Raw genomic sequence first — 16,516 nt, 5'->3', positions numbered from 1 at the left:
TTTTTCACTTTTCAAATTTAGCTTGTTTTTTTAACTGTTTAATTGTTCAAGAAATAATGGAGCCCAAATATAATCTTGCAGCAAACCAAAATATGGAAAGCTAATTTCTTTATGTAAATTAAAATCAACTAATCAAAAATATGCCATATCAAAACACAATTTGTCTTGTATCTACCTTAGAACTCACAGATTAACAGATTAATCTCCTAACAATTGATCTTAATTTTGCACCTTCTAGTGTGCCAAATGTCTTTGATATTTTGCTAGATATACAAACATTTCTTTCAATGTTGACATTGAATATGCATTTCCAAATAAATAAAAGGTAATCAGTGTGGCTGCTAAGAGTGACTGGGCTTAGGCTCAATGAATGGAAGAAAATGTGTGAAAGATAAAAAAGAGAACAGACTGGCATCCCAAATATTTTGATGCACTAATGCCTGTTCTCACTCTTAGCATCACTAGCTGCAAGATTTGGTAAAATTTGAAGAAAAAGAAAACATCAATCTGCACGTAGTCGGCAGGATTTGAACCTACGTGGGGAGACCCCAATGGATTTCTAGTCCAACGCCTTAACCACTCGGCCACAACTACCTCACATGGTTTTGCATGGTTTGCATGGTTTAGAATGTGTAAAATTACATAAATGGCCATCTAAGATAATAAAAAAAAATTGTTTCCTTTGAGCCGGAATTGAATCAGCGACCTAAGGATTGCTGTACCAAACTCCTCTACAGTCCTCCACTCTACCAGCTGAGCTATCGAAGGTTCCCTATAGAAATCATCTACACTATATCTGATGGAGTGGACATGTAAAACTTTTCACTATCTAAAACTTACCCAATAAAGTAATTAAACTAGACCAAAGTTATTTATATGTTTATTCCTGTTTTGCATAAGCATCACAAATAATCATGCTTAATGATTTGCTAAATATCACCAGAAGTTTAACTTAAATTTGTTATTTTTCTATCATCTGGCAACAGCTAGTTTAGAAAGCAGTTTTCATAGATCTTCCATCTGTAGCCACATTTACATCAAGATTAGAGATACTTTAAAATATCAACACTTTTTCACTTTTCAAATTTAGCTTGTTTTTTTAAGTGTTTAATTGTTGAAGAAATAATGGGGCCCAAATATAATATTGCAGCAAAGCAAAATATAGAAAAAGCTATGTTGCATATGTAAATTAAAATCAACTAATCAAAAATATGCCATATCAAAATCGTATCTACCTTAGAACTCACAAATTAACAGATTTATCTACTAACAATTGGGCTTAATTTTGCACATTCTAATGACCAAATGTATTTGATATTTTGCTAGATATAGCTTTAAAACATCAACACTTTTTCACTTTTCAAATTTAGCTTGTTTTTTTAACTGTTTAATTGTTCAAGAAATAATGGAGCCCAAATATAATCTTGCAGCAAACCAAAATATGGAAAGCTAATTTCTTTATGTAAATTAAAATCAACTAATCAAAAATATGCCATATCAAAACACAATTTGTCTTGTATCTACCTTAGAACTCACAGATTAACAGATTAATCTCCTAACAATTGATCTTAATTTTGCACCTTCTAGTGTGCCAAATGTCTTTGATATTTTGCTAGATATACAAACATTTCTTTCAATGTTGACATTGAATATGCATTTCCAAATAAATAAAAGGTAATCAGTGTGGCTGCTAAGAGTGACTGGGCTTAGGCTCAATGAATGGAAGAAAATGTGTGAAAGATAAAAAAGAGAACAGACTGGCATCCCAAATATTTTGATGCACTAATGCCTGTTCTCACTCTTAGCATCACTAGCTGCAAGATTTGGTAAAATTTGAAGAAAAAGAAAACATCAATCTGCACGTAGTCGGCAGGATTTGAACCTACGCGGGGAGACCCCAATGGATTTCTAGTCCATCGCCTTAACCACTCGGCCACAACTACCTCACATGTGTTAAAGTGTTTATTTTAACATAATTAGGAGAAGGGTTTATGTTTTGCATGGTTTGCATGGTTTAGAATGTGTAAAATTACATAAATGGCCATCTAAGATAATAAAAAAAAATTTTTTTTCCTTCGAGCCGGAATTGAACCAGCGACCTAAGGATTGCTGTACCAAACTCCTCTACAGTCCTCCGCTCTACCAGCTGAGCTATCGAAGGTTCCCTATAGAAATCATCTACACTATATCTGATGGAGTGGACATGCAAAACTTTTCACTATCTAAAACTTACCCAATAAAGTAATTAAACTAGACAAAAGTTATTTATATGTTTATTCCTGTTTTGCATAAGCATCACAAATAATCATGCTTAATGATTTGCTAAATATCACCAGAAGTTTAACTTAAATTTGTTATTTTCTATCATCTGGCAACAGCTAGTTTAGAAAGCAGTTTTCATAGATCTTCCATCTGTAGCCACATTTACATCAAGATTAGAGATACTTTAAAATATCAACACTTTTTCACTTTTCAAATTTAGCTTGTTTTTTTAAGTGTTTAATTGTTGAAGAAATAATGGGGCCCAAATATAATATTGCAGCAAAGCAAAATATAGAAAAAGCTATGTTGCATATGTAAATTAAAATCAACTAATCAAAAATATGCCATATCAAAATCGTATCTACCTTAGAACTCACAAATTAACAGATTTATCTACTAACAATTGGGCTTAATTTTGCACATTCTAATGACCAAATGTATTTGATATTTTGCTAGATATAGCTTTAAAACATCAACACTTTTTCACTTTTCAAATTTAGCTTGTTTTTTTAACTGTTTAATTGTTCAAGAAATAATGGAGCCCAAATATAATCTTGCAGCAAACCAAAATATGGAAAGCTAATTTCTTTATGTAAATTAAAATCAACTAATCAAAAATATGCCATATCAAAACACAATTTGTCTTGTATCTACCTTAGAACTCACAGATTAACAGATTAATCTCCTAACAATTGATCTTAATTTTGCACCTTCTAGTGTGCCAAATGTCTTTGATATTTTGCTAGATATACAAACATTTCTTTCAATGTTGACATTGAATATGCATTTCCAAATAAATAAAAGGTAATCAGTGTGGCTGCTAAGAGTGACTGGGCTTAGGCTCAATGAATGGAAGAAAATGTGTGAAAGATAAAAAAGAGAACAGACTGGCATCCCAAATATTTTGATGCACTAATGCCTGTTCTCACTCTTAGCATCACTAGCTGCAAGATTTGGTAAAATTTGAAGAAAAAGAAAACATCAATCTGCACGTAGTCGGCAGGATTTGAACCTACGCGGGGAGACCCCAATGGATTTCTAGTCCAACGCCTTAACCACTCGGCCACAACTACCTCACATGGTTTTGCATGGTTTGCATGGTTTAGAATGTGTAAAATTACATAAATGGCCATCTAAGATAATAAAAAAAAATTGTTTCCTTTGAGCCGGAATTGAATCAGCGACCTAAGGATTGCTGTACCAAACTCCTCTACAGTCCTCCACTCTACCAGCTGAGCTATCGAAGGTTCCCTATAGAAATCATCTACACTATATCTGATGGAGTGGACATGTAAAACTTTTCACTATCTAAAACTTACCCAATAAAGTAATTAAACTAGACCAAAGTTATTTATATGTTTATTCCTGTTTTGCATAAGCATCACAAATAATCATGCTTAATGATTTGCTAAATATCACCAGAAGTTTAACTTAAATTTGTTATTTTTCTATCATCTGGCAACAGCTAGTTTAGAAAGCAGTTTTCATAGATCTTCCATCTGTAGCCACATTTACATCAAGATTAGAGATACTTTAAAATATCAACACTTTTTCACTTTTCAAATTTAGCTTGTTTTTTTAAGTGTTTAATTGTTGAAGAAATAATGGGGCCCAAATATAATATTGCAGCAAAGCAAAATATAGAAAAAGCTATGTTGCATATGTAAATTAAAATCAACTAATCAAAAATATGCCATATCAAAATCGTATCTACCTTAGAACTCACAAATTAACAGATTTATCTACTAACAATTGGGCTTAATTTTGCACATTCTAATGACCAAATGTATTTGATATTTTGCTAGATATAGCTTTAAAACATCAACACTTTTTCACTTTTCAAATTTAGCTTGTTTTTTTAACTGTTTAATTGTTCAAGAAATAATGGAGCCCAAATATAATCTTGCAGCAAACCAAAATATGGAAAGCTAATTTCTTTATGTAAATTAAAATCAACTAATCAAAAATATGCCATATCAAAACACAATTTGTCTTGTATCTACCTTAGAACTCACAGATTAACAGATTAATCTCCTAACAATTGATCTTAATTTTGCACCTTCTAGTGTGCCAAATGTCTTTGATATTTTGCTAGATATACAAACATTTCTTTCAATGTTGACATTGAATATGCATTTCCAAATAAATAAAAGGTAATCAGTGTGGCTGCTAAGAGTGACTGGGCTTAGGCTCAATGAATGGAAGAAAATGTGTGAAAGATAAAAAAGAGAACAGACTGGCATCCCAAATATTTTGATGCACTAATGCCTGTTCTCACTCTTAGCATCACTAGCTGCAAGATTTGGTAAAATTTGAAGAAAAAGAAAACATCAATCTGCACGTAGTCGGCAGGATTTGAACCTACGCGGGGAGACCCCAATGGATTTCTAGTCCATCGCCTTAACCACTCGGCCACAACTACCTCACATGTGTTAAAGTGTTTATTTTAACATAATTAGGAGAAGGGTTTATGTTTTGCATGGTTTGCATGGTTTAGAATGTGTAAAATTACATAAATGGCCATCTAAGATAATAAAAAAAAATTTTTTTTCCTTCGAGCCGGAATTGAACCAGCGACCTAAGGATTGCTGTACCAAACTCCTCTACAGTCCTCCGCTCTACCAGCTGAGCTATCGAAGGTTCCCTATAGAAATCATCTACACTATATCTGATGGAGTGGACATGTAAAACTTTTCACTATCTAAAACTTACCCAATAAAGTAATTAAACTAGACAAAAGTTATTTATATGTTTATTCCTGTTTTGCATAAGCATCACAAATAATCATGCTTAATGATTTGCTAAATATCACCAGAAGTTTAACTTAAATTTGTTATTTTCTATCATCTGGCAACAGCTAGTTTAGAAAGCAGTTTTCATAGATCTTCCATCTGTAGCCACATTTACATCAAGATTAGAGATACTTTAAAATATCAACACTTTTTCACTTTTCAAATTTAGCTTGTTTTTTTAAGTGTTTAATTGTTGAAGAAATAATGGGGCCCAAATATAATATTGCAGCAAAGCAAAATATAGAAAAAGCTATGTTGCATATGTAAATTAAAATCAACTAATCAAAAATATGCCATATCAAAATCGTATCTACCTTAGAACTCACAAATTAACAGATTTATCTACTAACAATTGGGCTTAATTTTGCACATTCTAATGACCAAATGTATTTGATATTTTGCTAGATATAGCTTTAAAACATCAACACTTTTTCACTTTTCAAATTTAGCTTGTTTTTTTAACTGTTTAATTGTTCAAGAAATAATGGAGCCCAAATATAATCTTGCAGCAAACCAAAATATGGAAAGCTAATTTCTTTATGTAAATTAAAATCAACTAATCAAAAATATGCCATATCAAAACACAATTTGTCTTGTATCTACCTTAGAACTCACAGATTAACAGATTAATCTCCTAACAATTGATCTTAATTTTGCACCTTCTAGTGTGCCAAATGTCTTTGATATTTTGCTAGATATACAAACATTTCTTTCAATGTTGACATTGAATATGCATTTCCAAATAAATAAAAGGTAATCAGTGTGGCTGCTAAGAGTGACTGGGCTTAGGCTCAATGAATGGAAGAAAATGTGTGAAAGATAAAAAAGAGAACAGACTGGCATCCCAAATATTTTGATGCACTAATGCCTGTTCTCACTCTTAGCATCACTAGCTGCAAGATTTGGTAAAATTTGAAGAAAAAGAAAACATCAATCTGCACGTAGTCGGCAGGATTTGAACCTACGCGGGGAGACCCCAATGGATTTCTAGTCCATCGCTTTAACCACTCGGCCACAACTACCTCACATGTGTTAAAGTGTTTATTTTAACATAATTAGGAGAAGGGTTTATGTTTTGCATGGTTTGCATGGTTTAGAATGTGTAAAATTACATAAATGGCCATCTAAGATAATAAAAAAAAATTGTTTCCTTCGAGCCGGAATTGAACCAGCGACCTAAGGATTGCTGTACTAAACTCCTCTACAGTCCTCCGCTCTACCAGCTGAGCTATCGAAGGTTCCCTATAGACATCATCTACACTATATCTGATGGAGTGGACATGTAAAACTTTTCACTATCTAAAACTTACCCAATAAAGTAATTAAACTAGACAAAAGTTATTTATATGTTTATTCCTGTTTTGCATAAGCATCACAAATAATCATGCTTAATGATTTGCTAAATATCACCAGAAGTTTAACTTAAATTTGTTATTTTTCTATCATCTGGCAACAGCTAGTTTAGAAAGCAGTTTTCATAGATCTTCCATCTGTAGCCACATTTACATCAAGATTAGAGATACTTTAAAATATCAACACTTTTTCACTTTTCAAATTTAGCTTGTTTTTTTAAGTGTTTAATTGTTGAAGAAATAATGGGGCCCAAATATAATATTGCAGCAAAGCAAAATATAGAAAAAGCTATGTTGCATATGTAAATTAAAATCAACTAATCAAAAATATGCCATATCAAAATCGTATCTACCTTAGAACTCACAAATTAACAGATTTATCTACTAACAATTGGGCTTAATTTTGCACATTCTAATGACCAAATGTATTTGATATTTTGCTAGATATAGCTTTAAAACATCAACACTTTTTCACTTTTCAAATTTAGCTTGTTTTTTTAACTGTTTAATTGTTCAAGAAATAATGGAGCCCAAATATAATCTTGCAGCAAACCAAAATATGGAAAGCTAATTTCTTTATGTAAATTAAAATCAACTAATCAAAAATATGCCATATCAAAACACAATTTGTCTTGTATCTACCTTAGAACTCACAGATTAACAGATTAATCTCCTAACAATTGATCTTAATTTTGCACCTTCTAGTGTGCCAAATGTCTTTGATATTTTGCTAGATATACAAACATTTCTTTCAATGTTGACATTGAATATGCATTTCCAAATAAATAAAAGGTAATCAGTGTGGCTGCTAAGAGTGACTGGGCTTAGGCTCAATGAATGGAAGAAAATGTGTGAAAGATAAAAAAGAGAACAGACTGGCATCCCAAATATTTTGATGCACTAATGCCTGTTCTCACTCTTAGCATCACTAGCTGCAAGATTTGAAGAAAAAGAAAACATCAATCTGCATGTAGTCGGCAGGATTTGAACCTACGCGGGGAGACCCCAATGGATTTCTAGTCCATCGCCTTAACCACTCGGCCACAACTACCTCACATGTGTTAAAGTGTTTATTTTAACATAATTAGGAGAAGGGTTTATGTTTTGCATGGTTTGCATGGTTTAGAATGTGTAAAATTACATAAATGGCCATCTAAGATAATAAAAAAAAAATTGTTTCCTTCGAGCCGGAATTGAACCAGTGACCTAAGGATTGCAGTACCAAACACCTCTACAGTCCTCCGCTCTACCAGCAGAGCTATCGAAGGTTCCATATAGAAATCATCTACACTATATCTGATGGAGTGGACATGTAAAACTTTTCACTATCTAAAACTTACCCAATAAAGTAATTAAACTAGACAAAAGTTATTTATATGTTTATTCCTGTTTTGCATAAGCATCACAAATAATCATGCTTAATGATTTGCTGAATATCACCAGAAGTTTAACTTAAATTTGTTATTTTTCTATCATCTGTCAACATATAGTTTAGAAAGCAGTTTTCATAGATCTTCCATCTGTAGCCACATTTACATCAAGATTAGAGATACTTTAAAATATCAACACTTTTTCACTTTTCAAATTTAGCTTGTTTTTTTAACTGTTTAATTGTTGAAGAAATAATGGGGCCCAAATATAATATTGCAGCAAAACAAAATATAGAAAAAGCTACGTTGCATATGTAAATTAAAATCAACTATTCAAAAATATGCCATATCAAAATCGTATCTACCTTAGAACTCACAAATTAACAGATTTATCTACTAACAATTGGGTTTAATTTTGCACATTCTAATGAACAAATGTATTTGATATTTTGCTAGATATAGCTTTAAAACATCAACACTTTTTCACTTTTCAAATTTAGCTTGTTTTTTTAACTGTTTAATTGTTCAAGAAATAATGGAGCCCAAATATAATCTTGCAGCAAACCAAAATATGGAAAGCTAATTTCTTTATGTAAATTAAAATCAACTAATCAAAAATATGCCATATCAAAACACAATTTGTCTTGTATCTACCTTAGAACTCACAGATTAACAGATTAATCTCCTAACAATTGATCTTAATTTTGCACCTTCTAGTGTGCCAAATGTCTTTGATATTTTGCTAGATATACAAACATTTCTTTCAATGTTGACATTGAATATGCATTTCCAAATAAATAAAAGGTAATCAGTGTGGCTGCTAAGAGTGACTGGGCTTAGGATCAATGAATGGAAGAAAATGTGTGAAAGATAAAAAAGAGAACAGACTGGCATCCCAAATATTTTGATGCACTAATGCCTGTTCTCACTCTTAGCATCACTAGCTGCAAGATTTGAAGAAAAAGAAAACATCAATCTGCACGTAGTCGGCAGGATTTGAACCTACGCGGGGAGACCCCAATGGATTTCTAGTCCATCGCCTTAACCACTCGGCCACAACTACCTCACATGTGTTAAAGTGTTTATTTTAACATAATTAGGAGAAGGGTTTATGTTTTGCATGGTTTGCATGGTTTAGAATGTGTAAAATTACATAAATGGCCATCTAAGATAATAAAAAAAAATTGTTTCCTTCGAGCCGGAATTGAACCAGCGACCTAAGGATTGCTGTACCAAACTCCTCTACAGTCAGAAGTTTAACTTAAATTTGTTATTTTTCTATCATCTGGCAACAGCTAGTTTAGAAAGCAGTTTTCATAGATCTTCCATCTGTAGCCACATTTACATCAAGATTAGAGATACTTTAAAATATCAACACTTTTTCACTTTTCAAATTTAGCTTGTTTTTTTAAGTGTTTAATTGTTGAAGAAATAATGGGGCCCAAATATAATATTGCAGCAAAACAAAATATAGAAAAAGCTACGTTGCATATGTAAATTAAAATCAACTAATCAAAAATATGCCATATCAAAATCGTATCTACCTTAGAACTCACAAATTAACAGATTTATCTACTAACAATTGGGCTTAATTTTGCACATTCTAATGACCAAATGTATTTGATATTTTGCTAGATATAGCTTTAAAACATCAACACTTTTTCACTTTTCAAATTTAGCTTGTTTTTTTAACTGTTTAATTGTTCAAGAAATAATGGAGCCCAAATATAATCTTGCAGCAAACCAAAATATGGAAAGCTAATTTCTTTATGTAAATTAAAATCAACTAATCAAAAATATGCCATATCAAAACACAATTTGTCTTGTATCTACCTTAGAACTCACAGATTAACAGATTAATCTCCTAACAATTGATCTTAATTTTGCACCTTCTAGTGTGCCAAATGTCTTTGATATTTTGCTAGATATACAAACATTTCTTTCAATGTTGACATTGAATATGCATTTCCAAATAAATAAAAGGTAATCAGTGTGGCTGCTAAGAGTGACTGGGCTTAGGCTCAATGAATGGAAGAAAATGTGTGAAAGATAAAAAAGAGAACAGACTGGCATCCCAAATATTTTGATGCACTAATGCCTGTTCTCACTCTTAGCATCACTAGCTGCAAGATTTGAAGAAAAAGAAAACATCAATCTGCACATAGTCAGCACGACTTGAACCTACGCGGGGAGACCCCAATGGATTTCTAGTCCATCGCCTTAACCACTCGGCCACAACTACCTCACATGTGTTAAAGTGTTTATTTTAACATAATTAGGAGAAGGGTTTATGTTTTGCATGGTTTGCATGGTTTAGAATGTGTAAAATTACATAAATGGCCATCTAAGATAATAAAAAAAAATTGTTCCCTTCGAGCCAGAATTGAACCAGTGACCTAAGGATTGCTGTACCAAACTCCTCTACAGTGCTCCGCTCTACCAGCTTCCCTATAGAAATCATTTACACTATGTCTGATGGAGTGGACATGTAAAACTTTTCACTATCTAAAACTTACCCAATAAAGTAATTAAACTAGACAAAAGTTATTTATATGTTTATTCCTGTTTTGCATAAGCATCACAAATAATCATGCTTAATGATTTGCTAAATATCACCAGAAGTTTAACTTAAATTTGTTATTTTTCTATCATCTGGCAACAGCTAGTTTAGAAAGCAGTTTTCATAGATCTTCCATCCGTAGCCACATTTACATCAAGATTAGAGATACTTTAAAATATCAACACTTTTTCACTTTTCAAATTTAGCTTGTTTTTTTAAGTGTTTAATTGTTGAAGAAATAATGGGGCCCAAATATAATATTGCAGCAAAACAAAATATAGAAAAAGCTACGTTGCATATGTAAATTAAAATCAACTAATCAAAAATATGCCATATCAAAATCGTATCTACCTTAGAACTCACAAATTAACAGATTTATCTACTAACAATTGGGCTTAATTTTGCACATTCTAATGACCAAATGTATTTGATATTTTGCTAGATATAGCTTTAAAACATCAACACTTTTTCACTTTTCAAATTTAGCTTGTTTTTTTAACTGTTTAATTGTTCAAGAAATAATGGAGCCCAAATATAATCTTGCAGCAAACCAAAATATGGAAAGCTAATTTCTTTATGTAAATTAAAATCAACTAATCAAAAATATGCCATATCAAAACACAATTTGTCTTGTATCTACCTTAGAACTCACAGATTAACAGATTAATCTCCTAACAATTGATCTTAATTTTGCACCTTCTAGTGTGCCAAATGTCTTTGATATTTTGCTAGATATACAAACATTTCTTTCAATGTTGACATTGAATATGCATTTCCAAATAAATAAAAGGTAATCAGTGTGGCTGCTAAGAGTGACTGGGCTTAGGCTCAATGAATGGAAGAAAATGTGTGAAAGATAAAAAAGAGAACAGACTGGCATCCCAAATATTTTGATGCACTAATGCCTGTTCTCACTCTTAGCATCACTAGCTGCAAGATTTGAAGAAGAAGAAAACATCAATCTGCACGTAGTCGGCAGGATTTGAACCTACGCGGGGAGACCCCAATGGATTTCTAGTCCATCGCCTTAACCACTCGGCCACAACTACCTCACATGTGTTAAAGTGTTTATTTTAACATAATTAGGAGAAGGGTTTATGTTTTGCATGGTTTGCATGGTTTAGAATGTGTAAAATTACATAAATGGCCATCTAAGATAATAAAAAAAAATTGTTTCCTTTGAGCTGGAATTGAACCAGCGACCTAAGGATTGCAGTACCAAACACCTCTACAGTCCTCCGCTCTACCAGCTGAGCTATCGAAGGTTCCCTATAGAAATCATCTACACTATATCTGATGGAGTGGACATGTAAAACTTTTCACTATCTAAAACTTACCCAATAAAGTAATTAAACTAGACAAAAGTTATTTATATGTTTATTCCTGTTTTGCATAAGCATCACAAATAATCATGCTTAATGATTTGCTGAATATCACCAGAAGTTTAATTTAAATTTGTTATTTTTCTATCATCTGGCAACAGCTAGTTTAGAAAGCAGTTTTCATAGATCTTCCATCTGTAGCCACATTTACATCAAGATTAGAGATACTTTAAAATATCAACACTTTTTCACTTTTCAAATTTAGCTTGTTTTTTTAAGTGTTTAATTGTTGAAGAAATAATGGGGCCCAAATATAATATTGCAGCAAAACAAAATATAGAAAAAGCTACGTTGCATATGTAAATTAAAATCAACTATTCAAAAATTTGCCATATCAAAATCGTATCTACCTTAGAACTCACAAATTAACAGATTTATCTACTAACAATTGGGCTTAATTTTGCACATTCTAATGACCAAATGTATTTGATATTTTGCTAGATATAGCTTTAAAACATCAACACTTTTTCACTTTTCAAATTTAGCTTGTTTTTTTAACTGTTTAATTGTTCAAGAAATAATGGAGCCCAAATATAATCTTGCAGCAAACCAAAATATGGAAAGCTAATTTCTTTATGTAAATTAAAATCAACTAATCAAAAATATGCAGCCACAGCTGAGCTATCGAAGGTTCCCTATAGAAATCATCTACACTATATCTGATGGAGTGGACATGCAAAACTTTTCACTATCTAAAACTTACCCAATAAAGTAATTAAACTAGACAAAAGTTATTTATATGTTTATTCCTGTTTTGCATAAGCATCACAAATAATCATGCTTAATGATTTGCTAAATATCACCAGAAGTTTAACTTAAATTTGTTATTTTTCTATCATCTGGCAACAGCTAGTTTAGACAGCAGTTTTCATAGATCTTCCATCTGTAGCCACATTTACATCAAGATTAGAGATACTTTAAAATATCAACACTTTTTCACTTTTCAAATTTAGCTTGTTTTTTTAAGTGTTTAATTGTTGAAGAAATAATGGGGCCCAAATATAATATTGCAGCAAAACAAAATATAGAAAAAGCTACGTTGCATATGTAAATTAAAATCAACTAATCAAAAATATGCCATATCAAAATCGTATCTACCTTAGAACTCACAAATTAACAGATTTATCTACTAACAATTGGGCTTAATTTTGCACATTCTAATGACCAAATGTATTTGATATTTTGCTAGATATAGCTTTAAAACATCAACACTTTTTCACTTTTCAAATTTAGCTTGTTTTTTTAACTGTTTAATTGTTCAAGAAATAATGGAGCCCAAATATAATCTTGCAGCAAACCAAAATATGGAAAGCTAATTTCTTTATGTAAATTAAAATCAACTAATCAAAAATATGCCATATCAAAACACAATTTGTCTTGTATCTACCTTAGAACTCACAGATTAACAGATTAATCTCCTAACAATTGATCTTAATTTTGCACCTTCTAGTGTGCCAAATGTCTTTGATATTTTGCTAGATATACAAACATTTCTTTCAATGTTGACATTGAATATGCATTTCCAAATAAATAAAAGGTAATCAGTGTGGCTGCTAAGAGTGACTGGGCTTAGGCTCAATGAATGGAAGAAAATGTGTGAAAGATAAAAAAGAGAACAGACTGGCATCCCAAATATTTTGATGCACTAATGCCTGTTCTCACTCTTAGCATCACTAGCTGCAAGATTTGGTAAAATTTGAAGAAAAAGAAAACATCAATCTGCACGTAGTCGGCAGGATTTGAACCTACACGGGGAGACCCCAATGGATTTCTAGTCCATCGCCTTAACCACTCGGCCACAACTACCTCACATGTGTTAAAGTGTTTATTTTAACATAATTAGGAGAAGGGTTTATGTTTTGCATGGTTTGCATGGTTTAGAATGTGTAAAATTACATAAATGGCCATCTAAGATAATAAAAAAAAATTGTTTCCTTCGAGCCGGAATTGAACCAGCGACCTAAGGATTGCTGTACCAAACTCCTCTACAGTCCTCCGCTCTACCAGCTGAGCTATCGAAGGTTCCCTATAGAAATCATCTACACTATATCTGATGGAGTGGTCATGCAAAACTTTTCACTATCTAAAACTTACCCAATAAAGTAATTAAACTAGACAAAAGTTATTTATATGTTTATTCCTGTTTTGCATAAGCATCACAAATAATCATGCTTAATGATTTGCTGAATATCACCAGAAGTTTAATTTAAATTTGTTATTTTTCTATCATCTGGCAACAGCTAGTTTAGAAAGCAGTTTTCATAGATCTTCCATCTGTAGCCACATTTACATCAAGATTAGAGATACTTTAAAATATCAACACTTTTTCACTTTTCAAATTTAGCTTGTTTTTTTAAGTGTTTAATTGTTGAAGAAATAATGGGGCCCAAATATAATATTGCAGCAAAACAAAATATAGAAAAAGCTACGTTGCATATGTAAATTAAAATCAACTATTCAAAAATATGCCATATCAAAATCGTATCTACCTTAGAACTCACAAATTAACAGATTTATCTACTAACAATTGGGCTTAATTTTGCACATTCTAATGACCAAATGTATTTGATATTTTGCTAGATATAGCTTTAAAACATCAACACTTTTTCACTTTTCAAATTTAGCTTGTTTTTTTAACTGTTTAATTGTTCAAGAAATAATGGAGCCCAAATATAATCTTGCAGCAAACCAAAATATGGAAAGCTAATTTCTTTATGTAAATTAAAATCAACTAATCAAAAATATGCCATATCAAAACACAATTTGTCTTGTATCTACCTTAGAACTCACAGATTAACAGATTAATCTCCTAACAATTGATCTTAATTTTGCACCTTCTAGTGTGCCAAATGTCTTTGATATTTTGCTAGATATACAAACATTTCTTTCAATGTTGACATTGAATATGCATTTCCAAATAAATAAAAGGTAATCAGTGTGGCTGCTAAGAGTGACTGGGCTTAGGCTCAATGAATGGAAGAAAATGTGTGAAAGATAAAAAAGAGAACAGACTGGCATCCCAAATATTTTGATGCACTAATGCCTGTTCTCACTCTTAGCATCACTAGCTGCAAGATTTGAAGAAAAAGAAAACATCAATCTGCACGTAGTCGGCAGGATTTGAACCTACGCGGGGAGACCCCAATGGATTTCTAGTCCATCGCCTTAACCACTCGGCCACAACTACCTCACATGTGTTAAAGTGTTTATTTTAACATAATTAGGAGAAGGGTTTATGTTTTGCATGGTTTGCATGGTTTAGAATGTGTAAAATTACATAAATGGCAATCTAAGATAATCAAAAAAAATTGTTTCCTTCGAGCCGGAATTGAACCAGCGACCTAAGGATTGCTGTACCAAACTCCTCTACAGTCCTCCGCTCTACCAGCTGAGCTATCGAAGGTTCCCTATAGAAATCATCTACACTATATCTGATGGAGTGGACATGTAAAACTTTTCACTATCTAAAACTTACCCAATAAAGTAATTAAACTAGACAAAAGTTATTTATATGTTTATTCCTGTTTTGCATAAGCATCACAAATAATCATGCTTAATGATTTGCTAAATATCACCAGAAGTTTAACTTAAATTTGTTATTTTTCTATCATCTGGCAACAGCTAGTTTAGAAAGCAGTTTTCATAGATCTTCCATCCGTAGCCACATTTACATCAAGATTAGAGATACTTTAAAATATCAACACTTTTTCACTTTTCAAATTTAGCTTGTTTTTTTAAGTGTTTAATTGTTGAAGAAATAATGGGGCCCAAATATAATATTGCAGCAAAACAAAATATAGAAAAAGCTACGTTGCATATGTAAATTAAAATCAACTAATCAAAAATATGCCATATCAAAATCGTATCTACCTTAGAACTCACAAATTAACAGATTTATCTACTAACAATTGGGCTTAATTTTGCACATTCTAATGACCAAATGTATTTGATATTTTGCTAGATATAGCTTTAAAACATCAACACTTTTTCACTTTTCAAATTTAGCTTGTTTTTTTAACTGTTTAATTGTTCAAGAAATAATGGAGCCCAAATATAATCTTGCAGCAAACCAAAATATGGAAAGCTAATTTCTTTATGTAAATTAAAATCAACTAATCAAAAATATGCCATATCAAAACACAATTTGTCTTGTATCTACCTTAGAACTCACAGATTAACAGATTAATCTCCTAACAATTGATCTTAATTTTGCACCTTCTAGTGTGCCAAATGTCTTTGATATTTTGCTAGATATACAAACATTTCTTTCAATGTTGACATTGAATATGCATTTCCAAATAAATAAAAGGTAATCAGTGTGGCTGCTAAGAGTGACTGGGCTTAGGCTCAATGAATGGAAGAAAATGTGTGAAAGATAAAAAAGAGAACAGACTGGCATCCCAAATATTTTGATGCACTAATGCCTGTTCTCACTCTTAGCATCACTAGCTGCAAGATTTGAAGAAAAAGAAAACATCAATCTGCACATAGTCGGCACAATTTGAACCTACGCGGGGAGACCCCAATGGATTTCTAGTCCATCGCCTTAACCACTCGGCCACAACTACCTCACATGTGTTAAAGTGTTTATTTTAACATAATTAGGAGAAGGGTTTATGTTTTGCATGGTTTGCATGGTTTAGAATGTGTAAAATTACATAAATGGCCATCTAAGATAATAAAAAAAAATTGTTCCCTTCGAGCCAGAATTGAACCAGCGACCTAAGGATTGCTGTACCAAACTCCTCTACAGTGCTCCGCTCTACCAGCTTCCCTATAGAAATCATTTACACTATAT

At 32.0% G+C, this 16,516-nt stretch overlaps 20 non-coding genes across 20 annotated transcripts; all 20 read right to left on the bottom strand.

The window, feature by feature from the left end:
- Positions 1-512: 512 nt before the first annotated feature.
- On the bottom strand, positions 513-594 carry TRNAS-AGA (transfer RNA serine (anticodon AGA)). The gene has a single exon. It is a non-coding gene; the product is annotated as a tRNA-Ser (tRNA).
- Positions 595-678: 84 nt separating this feature from the next.
- Positions 679-768, bottom strand: TRNAY-GUA (transfer RNA tyrosine (anticodon GUA)). The gene is given in 2 exon segments: positions 679-714; positions 732-768. It is a non-coding gene; the product is annotated as a tRNA-Tyr (tRNA).
- Positions 769-1,861: 1,093 nt separating this feature from the next.
- Positions 1,862-1,943, bottom strand: TRNAS-AGA (transfer RNA serine (anticodon AGA)). Its single transcript has one exon. It is a non-coding gene; the product is annotated as a tRNA-Ser (tRNA).
- A 128-nt stretch (positions 1,944-2,071) lies between these two features.
- Positions 2,072-2,161, bottom strand: TRNAY-GUA (transfer RNA tyrosine (anticodon GUA)). Its single transcript is given in 2 exon segments — positions 2,072-2,107; positions 2,125-2,161. It is a non-coding gene; the product is annotated as a tRNA-Tyr (tRNA).
- Positions 2,162-3,253: 1,092 nt separating this feature from the next.
- On the bottom strand, positions 3,254-3,335 carry TRNAS-AGA (transfer RNA serine (anticodon AGA)). Its single transcript has one exon. It is a non-coding gene; the product is annotated as a tRNA-Ser (tRNA).
- An 84-nt stretch (positions 3,336-3,419) lies between these two features.
- On the bottom strand, positions 3,420-3,509 carry TRNAY-GUA (transfer RNA tyrosine (anticodon GUA)). Its single transcript is given in 2 exon segments — positions 3,420-3,455; positions 3,473-3,509. It is a non-coding gene; the product is annotated as a tRNA-Tyr (tRNA).
- Positions 3,510-4,602: 1,093 nt separating this feature from the next.
- TRNAS-AGA (transfer RNA serine (anticodon AGA)) lies at positions 4,603-4,684 on the bottom strand. Its single transcript has one exon. It is a non-coding gene; the product is annotated as a tRNA-Ser (tRNA).
- A 128-nt stretch (positions 4,685-4,812) lies between these two features.
- TRNAY-GUA (transfer RNA tyrosine (anticodon GUA)) lies at positions 4,813-4,902 on the bottom strand. The gene is given in 2 exon segments: positions 4,813-4,848; positions 4,866-4,902. It is a non-coding gene; the product is annotated as a tRNA-Tyr (tRNA).
- Positions 4,903-5,994: 1,092 nt separating this feature from the next.
- TRNAS-AGA (transfer RNA serine (anticodon AGA)) lies at positions 5,995-6,076 on the bottom strand. The gene has a single exon. It is a non-coding gene; the product is annotated as a tRNA-Ser (tRNA).
- Positions 6,077-6,202: 126 nt separating this feature from the next.
- Positions 6,203-6,292, bottom strand: TRNAY-GUA (transfer RNA tyrosine (anticodon GUA)). Its single transcript is given in 2 exon segments — positions 6,203-6,238; positions 6,256-6,292. It is a non-coding gene; the product is annotated as a tRNA-Tyr (tRNA).
- Positions 6,293-7,375: 1,083 nt separating this feature from the next.
- Positions 7,376-7,457, bottom strand: TRNAS-AGA (transfer RNA serine (anticodon AGA)). Its single transcript has one exon. It is a non-coding gene; the product is annotated as a tRNA-Ser (tRNA).
- A 127-nt stretch (positions 7,458-7,584) lies between these two features.
- TRNAY-GUA (transfer RNA tyrosine (anticodon GUA)) lies at positions 7,585-7,674 on the bottom strand. The gene is given in 2 exon segments: positions 7,585-7,620; positions 7,638-7,674. It is a non-coding gene; the product is annotated as a tRNA-Tyr (tRNA).
- A 1,083-nt stretch (positions 7,675-8,757) lies between these two features.
- TRNAS-AGA (transfer RNA serine (anticodon AGA)) lies at positions 8,758-8,839 on the bottom strand. Its single transcript has one exon. It is a non-coding gene; the product is annotated as a tRNA-Ser (tRNA).
- Positions 8,840-9,936: 1,097 nt separating this feature from the next.
- Positions 9,937-10,018, bottom strand: TRNAS-AGA (transfer RNA serine (anticodon AGA)). Its single transcript has one exon. It is a non-coding gene; the product is annotated as a tRNA-Ser (tRNA).
- A 1,285-nt stretch (positions 10,019-11,303) lies between these two features.
- Positions 11,304-11,385, bottom strand: TRNAS-AGA (transfer RNA serine (anticodon AGA)). Its single transcript has one exon. It is a non-coding gene; the product is annotated as a tRNA-Ser (tRNA).
- Positions 11,386-11,511: 126 nt separating this feature from the next.
- Positions 11,512-11,601, bottom strand: TRNAY-GUA (transfer RNA tyrosine (anticodon GUA)). Its single transcript is given in 2 exon segments — positions 11,512-11,547; positions 11,565-11,601. It is a non-coding gene; the product is annotated as a tRNA-Tyr (tRNA).
- Positions 11,602-13,442: 1,841 nt separating this feature from the next.
- TRNAS-AGA (transfer RNA serine (anticodon AGA)) lies at positions 13,443-13,524 on the bottom strand. The gene has a single exon. It is a non-coding gene; the product is annotated as a tRNA-Ser (tRNA).
- Positions 13,525-13,650: 126 nt separating this feature from the next.
- TRNAY-GUA (transfer RNA tyrosine (anticodon GUA)) lies at positions 13,651-13,740 on the bottom strand. The gene is given in 2 exon segments: positions 13,651-13,686; positions 13,704-13,740. It is a non-coding gene; the product is annotated as a tRNA-Tyr (tRNA).
- A 1,083-nt stretch (positions 13,741-14,823) lies between these two features.
- Positions 14,824-14,905, bottom strand: TRNAS-AGA (transfer RNA serine (anticodon AGA)). Its single transcript has one exon. It is a non-coding gene; the product is annotated as a tRNA-Ser (tRNA).
- A 126-nt stretch (positions 14,906-15,031) lies between these two features.
- TRNAY-GUA (transfer RNA tyrosine (anticodon GUA)) lies at positions 15,032-15,121 on the bottom strand. Its single transcript is given in 2 exon segments — positions 15,032-15,067; positions 15,085-15,121. It is a non-coding gene; the product is annotated as a tRNA-Tyr (tRNA).
- Positions 15,122-16,516: the final 1,395 nt, after the last annotated feature.

The sequence above is a fragment of the Taudactylus pleione genome, unplaced genomic scaffold (assembly GCF_031769625.1).
Source record: "Taudactylus pleione unplaced genomic scaffold, aTauple2 ptg000050l, whole genome shotgun sequence".
Classification (NCBI taxonomy): Eukaryota; Metazoa; Chordata; class Amphibia; order Anura; family Myobatrachidae; genus Taudactylus; species Taudactylus pleione.
Note: the sequence above shows the minus strand (reverse complement) of the source record. Positions and strands in the feature narration are given on the sequence as shown.